Here is an 11,537-nt window from a genome sequence, read left to right as displayed (position 1 = left end):
CCTCAGGGAACTATTCACCTATCAATGTAAGGGAGAGCTTCTGCCTGTAACTTGCCCAATCTCATTAGCATTAATGGGAGTTTCTGTGAAATACTGTGTGAATCACTGGTTTAGGGGAGCTGTAAGGATTTGTTGATTACTTCTATTTTGTAATGGCTTGAACTTGTCAGCTAAAACTTTTAACACTTAAGGGTGACAATGGATTTGAAATGTTGGAAGCAATCAAATGTGGACTTTAGGAAGTAATTAAATCAGAACATCACATAAAATCATTGACCTCTGTGAACATCAGGAGTTTACATGCAAGGTTTACCAATGTTCTACTGCTGGGTTGAGGTCTTTAGGACCTGAAGATTTGTGATTGTGTGTTTTAAAGTTTCACAAATCTATTGTTTCCTTAATGTAGACTCACTTGTGATTATTCTCATTAAACTATTCCTCTTTTGATTTATCTGCCTCATTGGTAAGAATTGTTTGCTCTCAAGGTAACCCAATCTTGGACAAATTTTATGAAGAATTATAAAATTGGTGAAGGGCTTGGGGAAGATAAGCTTGACATAAAATTATGCACACATGTATACTGACTTTAGTGGCCTGCAGCTCTGGCAGAGAGAAAGGGAAGAGATATATAAGAAGTTGAGGGTAGGTTCTTTCATGGCCCTATCACCACCTGTGATTGCAAAGCATATAGAGGAGTACTGGGGAGTTTGTGGCAACCTTCATCCTGCCAAAATTGTCTTCCTTACCTGGATCAAATGTGTTTGACTATCCTCATGATCGTATACCTCTGGGGACAATGGACATCATGGGCTGAGGGGTCCAGCTACCATTCTGCATGAAAAGAACTGAGTAGCTTGCAGAGAACTCCAGGCATGAAAACTCACTGTGGCACATGTGTAACCCTATCAGGCTTCCTCCAAACACAAGTACTGTAAGCACCTTGATCATGTCAGTTTATTAACAAGAAGCATGATTGACCTAAACCCATTAAAACTACCCTTGATTTCATTTAAGATGCTAGTGCACAAAAGCCAATTTCACAATTAAAAGAAAATTTGTAGCTTCCATGTGAAATATCCGCCACAGGCTAACAGACTTGGCGTCTTTGTTACTAGCTGATGACACTGTTTAGGGGAATTGTGGAGATTGTAGGAGAAGGTTCCTAGGAAGTGGCTCACTTGTGGGTATGGGTTTTGATGCTTATAATGCAGCTCAGATTTCTTTCCAGTCTCTGCACACTAATCAGTGGAAATATAAGCAATCAGGTTTACATTCTGCCACCATGGCAGCGAGGAACTCTTCTTACCATCCTCAAGACGATGGACTGAAATCAAATCATAAGCCAAAATAAATTCTTTCTTTCTGAAGTTGCTTCCTGTCAGGTATATGGTCACAGTGAGAAGAAACAACTAATACAGAAAAGCGCTACCAGAAATTTGGGTTGTTGCTGAGATAAAGCTGATCATGTAGCGTGTAGGCTTTTGGAATTCATTTTAGGAAGGAATTTGAAACTATGTGTAGATGTGTGCTAATGAAATCTTTGAATCCGGTAAACATGACTGAATGGCCATTCTGGAGGGAGCCTAGGAACCAGAACACAGATAGAAAGTTGAATGGAGAAGTGGGAACTGAGCTTTGTCTCTCTCTCCCTCTTTCTCTTCTCCATTCCTCCTTCCATCTCTCTCTCTGTCTGTCTCTGTCTGTCTGTCTCTCTCTCTCTCTCTCTCTCTCTCTCTCTCTCTCTCTCTCTCTCTCTCACACACACACACACACACACACACACACACACACACACCACACCACACCACACCACTGTATCCTAAAATAATAGGTGTGATACAGTTCAATATAATGGGCTAAATCTTTGGTGTAGCTATAAGTTTGGATCTTTCCTCAGTGTTCTTCTGCTTCTTCATTTAGTAATGGGAATATTTATCTTCATTGATATATTTCAGAAGAATGTAATTTGTGCAGAATTGATGTGCTTGAGTCTCAGAAGGGACTGTAGACTTTGAACTCTTAGACTGTGTGGTATCTATAAGCCTGCAAAGACATTCAAATTTATATTGAACGCATTTTATTATATGAGAAGACTGTATACCTATGTAAACTAGGACAATTTAAGTAAAGCTGTGCTGTTTCCCCATCCTCTTTCCTCTAGAAAGATAAGAATATGTAATGGTGTTGTTATCTGAGAAGCTTTCAAGAATGGGATCCTTTACTAACAACACATAACTGTTTTTTAAATCCCCTAATAAGTAATGGAGTTCTCCCAGAAATCTAGCCTGATACATCACACGCTTCTTTCACAACTGAGTTCAGGATGTAGTGAATCTAAATGGTTTTCCGTAAGCTGAGAGAGAGTTCTAAGCTATGTGTAGATCCTTCCAGAGCTTACATCATGTTTACTAGTCATTGTAACTCTTCAAACTTTGCTCCAAGCAAAGTTACAGAAACCAGAGAATCTGATGAATGGTAAATTCAAAATTTAATAAAATGTATCCATTTAAAATGAGATGATGACATCAAACTAACTTTTCAAATGTTTATGTTCATATCCATAGATTACTGTTGCTATTAGTCTTGTTTGGAGAAGTTTCTGATTCCAATGAAAAGGGTTTTTTCACCAGAGACTCCTAACTGGTGAAAGTGCTGTGACTAAGTGGCTGTTCAATGTTTAGCCTTAGTAGAATATGTATATCCCTTCTCTTAAAGCCCAGGGAACGCCAAGGAAAGGATTGGGATGTGTGAAAGAATATAAGGGCCTGTTGAAGTAGAGTGCTGAGAAATGTCTTCTGGATCTATAACATGGTCATTGTACTCAAGAATCCACAGCAGGTGAGATCACACAAGAGCTGTACAAAATTAAACCTATCAACTTTCCATCATGGGTGGGAATGGGAGGAGGGTCGTTAGGGCCCTGATCCCTCTCTGAGGAGCTATTAGCAGTAAGGAACAAGCTAGAGGGATGGGAGAGTCATTTGCTCCAGTGGTGTGGCCATTGCTAATTTCCCCTTGATCCTATAAACAATTCCATCCACATACTCATAAATAAGTGGTACACAGAAGAAATATAAATAAGAGGAGTACTGTTGGAAAGAAAAGGAATTAAGGAAGTCGGGGTGAGATATGAGAGAATGAGGGGAATAAATAAAATAAGAATATATTCATGTCTAAAACTGTCAAAAAATAAATAAAATAATTAAAAAAAACTAGATGAAAGTATCATACTTCTCTTTCAAATACCCAGACATTTTGCATTGCATTTATACTATATAATGAGACGCTCAGAATATAAGTATCTAAAATTTCTCCCAAATTTAGAAATTAATGTTTTCACACACTTAAATATAAATCATCAGCAAATTCATTTAAAAGATCACAGTGTAGTTCCCCCATAGATAATATTTGTACATATTCAAGTTTGTACATTATAATTAAACAAAACTATAAGAATTGAAAGAAACTTTTGCATACTGGACTGGTATGCTATTTGCTGATAACATTATCTTAAGTTTAAAATACAAAATAAAACTCTCTCTCTCTCTCTCTCTCTCTCTCTCTCTCTCTCTCTCTGTCACACACACACACACACACACACACACACACACACACACATCATTTACCAGCACATATGCAAGTATAAGCAGGAAGCCAACAACTGAAGAGGCCAATAGATTTGCCAAATTTGCTCTCCATTAAGTTTAATTAATTTAGAATATTTTAATGTTTCAAATAGAATACATCCTGATGAGAGATGGTTGCATATGAGATATTCAAATGATGTAATCCAGGCTATAGGCACATGATAATGTTATTTAGAAAGTGTTCACATGCCTATGCCAATGGAGTCTTATTCTGCCTAGCTATGAACCACTACATTCGCCTGTGACTGTATATTAAGGTTTAATTTATTACTGATTGATTTTCCAGGAGATTACTTATAAAGTGTTTAAGTGGCAATTAATGGAAGATGATACACAATGATGTAAGTATTACAATCATTATCTTAGACTCTAAGCTTCTTTATTCTGCTTATATTGTATGCTGCTGGTTCAAAAAACTTGGAAACATTCCATTTAAAACATCCTCACCTTGTATCTCCTCTCCCTACATCCTCATCTCTCCAGTGATCTCAACCTGCCTTCCTTCTGACCAGGATCAATAACATACTTCTCTCTTTTGTACTATTTCATAATGTATCTGCATTAAATTGCACTCCTACTCAATTAGTTCTTGATTTTGAACATGTTTTATGTTGGCCACTCTCTGACATATTTCTTAAGTTGCTCTATTATCATTTTCCTTTATTTAGTTCATAATGTTAATTATGGACTAATTATATTATTACTTTTCCTTAATCACTTATCAATCTCATTAAATTGTAAAAAAAAAAAACAAAAAAAAAGAACAAACCCCCCCAAAATCTTAAGTTATTTTCTCCAGTATCCAGTTGACATTACAGGGTGGTCATTATATTGTCCCTATGATGCTTTCTCTCACAGCCATTATCTATATTAAAAATATGTATTTTCTAGTTTATGTGTATGAGTGCATGTCTGCATGTATGTATGTGTGCCCAATGAAACCAGAAGAGAGAGTCAGATCCTCTGGAATTTGTTTTATAAACAGTTGTGAACTGCCATGTGGGTGCTGGGAACTGAACTCTGGACCATTGCAAAAGCAGTCAGTTATCTTAAGTGCTAAACCATCTCTCTAGCCCCAGGAGTAACAATTTTAATTTTTGATCTATCTCAAGCTTTCTATTTGTCAACCTTGGAATCTATTTGGAGCTAAATAATTTATCTTTTATTTCACTGAAAACAAATGCTATTAAGGTCAGACATGAGTCCATGTCAAACCTAAACACATGACTGCATATGTTCTGTCTTTCTGGAAATCACTGTAGAGGGAAATCAGCCTTTCCTTTGAAAGATTAATTCATTCACCTGCATTCCAGAGTCTATAGCCTTCTTCATCCCAAGAGAAATGGCTAAATTGATTTTGCTTCTTGCAGTGTCTTCAAAGGGGGAAAATACATATAGCTAATACTGCTGAGAGAATATTAATACGCATTTGCAGATGAAGAAACAGATTTTAAAAGAATCATCTTGGTATAAGAAATGCCTGAAATCTTGCTGATTGAAACAGAAGAGTAAAACATAAGGACCACAGAGAGAGAATCATTGGTTGCGGTATATGGATTTAAACACCTAATCATTTGAATTCCCTTGGGTCTTTCTCATCCTGAACAACAACTCTATGAAAAACTCGGTACAATTATCTCTTCTTACTGACTCTAGTTTATCAGCTCCCCAAAACCTGGCTCCATTCTAGTCCTTTAGGCTAATACTAGATTTTATTATAGGTGTTTTGTGTCACTGTGTTCAAAACCACTTTACCTTTCTGAAAGGATTCCTAACTCTACATTTTACATCTTTTTTTTTTTTTTTAAGAATTCATTACTTGAAAATTACTCTTTCATTGGGTTCTGTGGCAACATGCAACTGGCCTTCCTCCCATCCATCTTTTCAGTTGCTCCCGCTGGATTCCCTTTATTCAATCCTCCTTCTTTAAATGTTTCTTACTCATTGATTCCTCAACATAACGTAGTCCTTGAATGCTTCACTTATAGGGTAATTTTCATGAGAACTTCATGACTAGTACTTTCTAGTAGTTCTGAGAAGGATTTATTGTCAATGAAACAATAGCTGTCCTTGGTTCTTAATAATCAAATCAAGGGTTAGTTTTACAGACTATCATGGAGCCAGGCTTTGGAGGTTGTCTTAAGTAGAGTCAGTCAGAGTAGATTATTGTCCAAGGTTACTTCATAGAATTCAGCATAATGCATACTTTTGGTATGCCGATATTTATGTATTACAGATGTCTGGATACTAGCTATTCTTCAAAAATGTCTACCAATTTTCAAGTTTTAACGAAATGTCATACATTTCAACTTAATATAAACTGAAAAGCAGGGTATCTCAAAACAATCTGTTAAGTGACCTAACTGAAGACCAATGTGTCTGGGTGCTGGTCCAGGCAGAGGAAGAGATTTGGATCTCTCGATTGCATAAAGGACCCTTCTCCAGTGTGGATTTGCAAACTACAAGGGATGCACACCAAGGTACGGTTATTGGTGAGTCAGCATGTATATTGTTTTACATTGGATCAGCCCTAGTTACATATACAACATGCTTCTTTCTCTTTTAGACAATGGATATGTACTGTAGTTCGCAAATGCTGTAATATTTTCTGCCGGCTTCTTGCACTATTCTCAACTAAGGACAATTTCACATTCCTTGAAGAAAGGTTCTAGTCTGGAGTATATTTCCACTTATTAGATTTCTTTGTTCATTTTCTGCACACCCATTGTCCTTTCAGTTTCCCGTTATACTCTTTTAATGACGACAGAACAGCATACGGAAGAAGAACACTAGCTATTGTACAAAAGGGAAATAAAGGCAAAGACCAGAAGTCTCAGTGTTCTTGATTTCTCTGCTAGCCCTGTGAAATATCTATATTAATGCAACTGTTGCTACCTTTCAGCTGTTATTTATTTGTCTAAATAAAGTAGAGAATCTTGCACTTGACATATCCAAGAGTAGTAACTGTAGGCTTAAATCAATAAATACACCTTGGAGACAAACAAAAGCATTTCAATGAAGGATTTATCATTTTCAAAATCACATCACTGATTTTGGCCATCTCCCATTAAAGGGTGCAATTTTGTAGATACTTTTGGTTGACTTTCATACATTAATCTTTTCGTGTTGTGGTAGTGCCCGATTAGAATTTAGATTTCCATTGCTCCCCTTGTGACAAAAATATTTGTATAGGAAATAGGGAAAGAAAAAATAGGTCAGGTGTCTGATAGATCTTTTATGTGTCTTTGCACCCAAGATCTGTATTTCAAAAGAAAAAATGCCTCCTGCTGCAACTGCTAGGATTTGTCAATGTCTCCCAAGGGACCCTGCATTAAAGTCTTGGTTCTACAGGTGGATCTGGGCAGTAATGAATTATTTAGGAGGTCACATTCAGTCAGCTGGAAGTTCTGAAGTCACTAGAGGAATGCCTTGGAGAGGACTCTGATCCTGAGCCCCTTCTCTTGCCCTGTCTTCCTAGTTCTAAAGTAGGCAGTTTGTGGTACCATGTGCTCATCACCATTCCTACATGAGATGAGCATCAGAGGCAGACAGTAATGTGGCCCCTGATCTCAGGTCTGTAGAGAGTCAAAATAAAGCTCAGATCTCTGTAAAGTTAATTATTTTAGGTATTCACTGTTGTGACAAAAATATGACTTACACAACTGTGTATAATGTGCCACTTTTCTTTACTAATTTCAACAGCATAGAAAAGTGCCAGATAAATAAGATAGCTCATGGTAATATACAGTTCATATGTAAGGACTGGATCCCTATTTCTACTCATTTGAGGTATGCTATGCATGAATACATACACACACACACACACACACACACACACACACACACACACACACTAAAAGGTACATGGACAAGGTGTAACAATTTACCCTGATAAAGAAATTTAGCTTGATATTATTCAAGAGTTTTTCTAAATATTCATATATTTTTGGCCCAAGAATTAGAAGAATGATCTCGTATCATAGAGCTATTGAAAATTCAACCAAAATTATCTATTTGAATATTATTATATTAAATTACTTACAGTAGAATATATGGAAGAAAATTACTTTAATATAACCTGGTTTTTTATACATTTTATGCTGGCATTTTTTAAATGTAATTTACTCCTGTTTGGAAGTCAAGTTAGAAAATAACACTTTGAAGATAATAAATTACTTATAAAGTAGCTTTAACTGAAAAAATAGCAAATATATAAAATGGTTATACCTATAAGATCATGGTGATAACTTAGATATTTATTCAAATTCTATATTGCCATTTATCTTTATTCTTGACTAAAGCTCTTTTGTGTTTAATGAGAAGAGCTAATTATTCAATAAAGACACATTTCAAACTAGAAACAGATAAAAACCAGGACTGTGATGGATAAAAGATGACTATGTTTCAGAATAAATATTTGAAGATACAGAAGTAATTAACTAGTAGAAACCATCTTTCATTTTAAGATAAGCATTGGCATCAGGGTAAATGTCTATAATGCCAACATTGGGGAAGTCAATGGAGGATTGAGAGGTAAAGCCAAGACTAGATCATGTCATGTGAATTTAATGAAAGCACCTAGGAGGAAAAGGCAGACAGATTTATGTGAATTTGAGGGCAGCCTAATTAGTAAGATTCAGTCCAGCCGGGTTTGTGTTGTGAGACCCTGTCTCAAAAATAATTAGTAAGTAGATAGATAGATAGATAGATAGATAGATAGATAGATAGATAGATACATAGATACATAGATACATAGATACATAGATACATAGATAGATAGAAAATAAATAAAATGACCCGGGCAGTGTGTGGCACATGCCTTTAATCCCAGCATTCGGGAGGCAGAGGCAGGCGGATCTCTGTGAGTTCGAGGCCAGCCTGGTCTACAAAGTGAGTTCCAGGAAAGGCACAAAACTACACAGAGAAACCCTGTCTCAAAAAACCAAAAAAAAAAAAAAAAAAAAAAGAAGAAGAAGAAAATAAATAAAATGAATAAATAAGTTCAAGACTAGCCAAGATTATCTCAAACACAAAATTTTAAAATCAAATTTCTCTTGATAAATTTCAGCCATGTAAAGCAATATCTAGTTGATCAGATGAAGGGAACTGGTAATCACTGTCACATCTATATTAGCACAATAGGGTGATAGAGTATACCAAATCTTCTGCATTCTACTGTGATCTGCCCATACTTGCGATATTGAATTCTGTTTCAAGGATTATGCTTAAAGGGAACCAGTAAGTTGTGGGAAAGTGCATTAACAATTCATATTCTTTCCATGTGGAAAATAATTAGAATTAGTTAAGTCCTATATAGTGTAGCATCAGCAGGGCTTCCTATTTAAATTAAATATAAAGGTATATCCCCCAAGAATAGATTGTGTAAAATAGAAAACATTTGCCCTTAATATCACCATCTTCTTTGCAGACAACTGATGGAGTGGCCTCTAAATGTCCCTTTGACACAATAGTCCTGGCTACAAAGTTAATGTAGTTCCACCCATAAACCCTCAAAGGCTACAGAATCCTGAGAACTGCAAGGCAATACATTGTGGGTATTTTCAGAATTCAGACACTTCTCACTATGAGGATTCCTTCCCCATTAATAAATCATGGAAACATATCAAAGGAAAGAAATGAATATGGATCATAAAGTACTTTTGTAACATGCCATCTTACAAGAGAATGCAAGCAGATGTACAGGGAAACACTTTGCCAAATTGTTACACAATAGTATCACAAAATATTTTTCTCAATGAGAAAGTCTTGGGCAATCAATCTTTGAAAATCCTGTTGGAATCCATGTGTTCAAACCTGTCTTCAGGAGCTGCTTAATATGTCAATAATTACTTGTGGGTCTAGTGAATGTCTGTGTTTGAATTGCTTTTTCTAGATTCACAAAAATGTACAAGTATACCAGATGGCAGTGCATAAAATGAGAGTAATGAAGTACTTTTGCTTAACAAAGTACCATAACTTGGCTTGAGAAGGAAGTTTCCATTTTCTCTAAGATGTCTCTTCACATCTAAATATACATGCATGAATGTGTATATATAAATGTCTGTGGGGCGGTGTCGGCGTGTGTGCATGTGAATGTGTCTATATGCATGTGTGAATGTGTACACATGTGTATGTGTGTATAAGTGTGTGTGTGTGCATGTGTGTACGTGTGTGTGAATGTGTGCATATATATATATAAAGGTGTGTTACTGCACAGATGCATCTATTGAATAAGCATATGAAATTCATCACACTCATAATGTAATTTTAGTTACTCAATGAGTTGTGTGTGTTTGTGATTAAAAATTAATGATAACACTTCACAATTTTTGGGTTTTTTTTTTCATTTTCTATACATTGCAAAATGGAGTTAACAAATGCATGAGTTCAAACACACCAGAGAGCCTTTTCTATTGACAGTTTTGAACTACACAAAGTATATTTAGTAACAAAGTGATAATTTACCTAATCTATGCAACAAAATACAATATTTTGCTTATTCTACCTCAATAATGAGCTTAGGAATAAAATGGAATATATATTTTAATGAAATAAACTGAAAACAGAAATTCTGGGTAAAGATAATAATCTAATTTATGTTTTTATTATGTGGGCCTGCAGATTTTAGAAAATGTTTTATATTTAGTGCTGAGGTAATCATTTCAAATCCTAAAATGTTTAGCTGAAAAGAAGAATGTGTTTTCTAAGCATCCTTTATTATGAGTGCTTTTGGCAAATCTCACTTTATAATTCTCCATTTAACAAAAATCAAAATCATCTCAGAAAGTTATCTTCTCTTTAGTGCTGTCAGGAAAAACCTGCCTCTCTGTTTGAAAAAAATCACTGATCTCATCTAAAATTACAAAATCTAAAGTTATCCCCCCTACACTTAATGTTAAGCAAATTAACCCATCCTCTTCTGATGTCACTAGGAGATAGTCTCACAGCAAACTCCTTGATCCTAAATACTTACAGGCAAGCCTAACATTCATCAGTGAATGTGCTAATCTCTTTACCTTCCAATCGACACCTTTGCTATGTTCACTGAAGCTGTTTTTCTCTTCTCTGGTTCTGTATAGTTAACTCTCCTCCATCAACCTTTTGGCAACTGAATGCTACTTTTTTTATTTTTTAAGCATTTTGCTACATGTACCTAACTTTCCCTCCATTCCAAATATCTACTGGTTAATCATAAATTAAAGTGTTTAATATTTAAGTCACATTTGATTGTAAAAAGTCAAAAATAAACATTTTCCCACTTAGTGAATTAGTGGTTGCTAAAAATACCTTAGCCTCATGCATCCAAGTTAACCAAAATCCTGAATAGGAAACCTTATATGCTTAAAGGACTCAGAGGTCATGTTTCTGCAGTTAAGCAGAAGGGATAACTTGGTTATATAATTACCCCTGCATTCTTATGACTGTACAATCATAATAGAAGGAACAATGTGTTGAGTTTTGGACGGAACAGTATGTTGGCATTTGAAGTCACAGTGGCACTCAGTCAGCGTCCTATAAGCAATATATAAACACTGGCTGCAGCTGCTAAGAGCTCCTGACTTCTGAACCTAATTCATTTATTTGAAAGAACAGCAGGAAATGTCACCTGTCACCTTTGCAGGCACAGTGACTGCCATCTTTGCAATTGATTAGGCTCCATTTGTTTACATAATATTAAAGAGCATTCCTGGCACCAATCTTTCAAGTTGCCAACACAAAAACACATTGTTTTCTGTTTCTCTGAACATAATTAATCTGTAGACTTCTGTGCTAGGTTCACTCAATTGATTTTTTTTTTCTTGCCCCCTCCCACATTGCCACTTGACAGCTTGAAACTGGGTCTGGAAAACCTCATTTACATTCCTGCAGTGAGGCTGGAGAATAAACTGA

The sequence above is a fragment of the Onychomys torridus genome, chromosome 21 (genome assembly GCF_903995425.1).
Source record: "Onychomys torridus chromosome 21, mOncTor1.1, whole genome shotgun sequence".
NCBI lineage: Eukaryota > Metazoa > Chordata > Mammalia > Rodentia > Cricetidae > Onychomys > Onychomys torridus.
The sequence above is the reverse complement of the archived record's forward strand: the minus strand, read 5'-3'. Positions refer to the sequence as shown.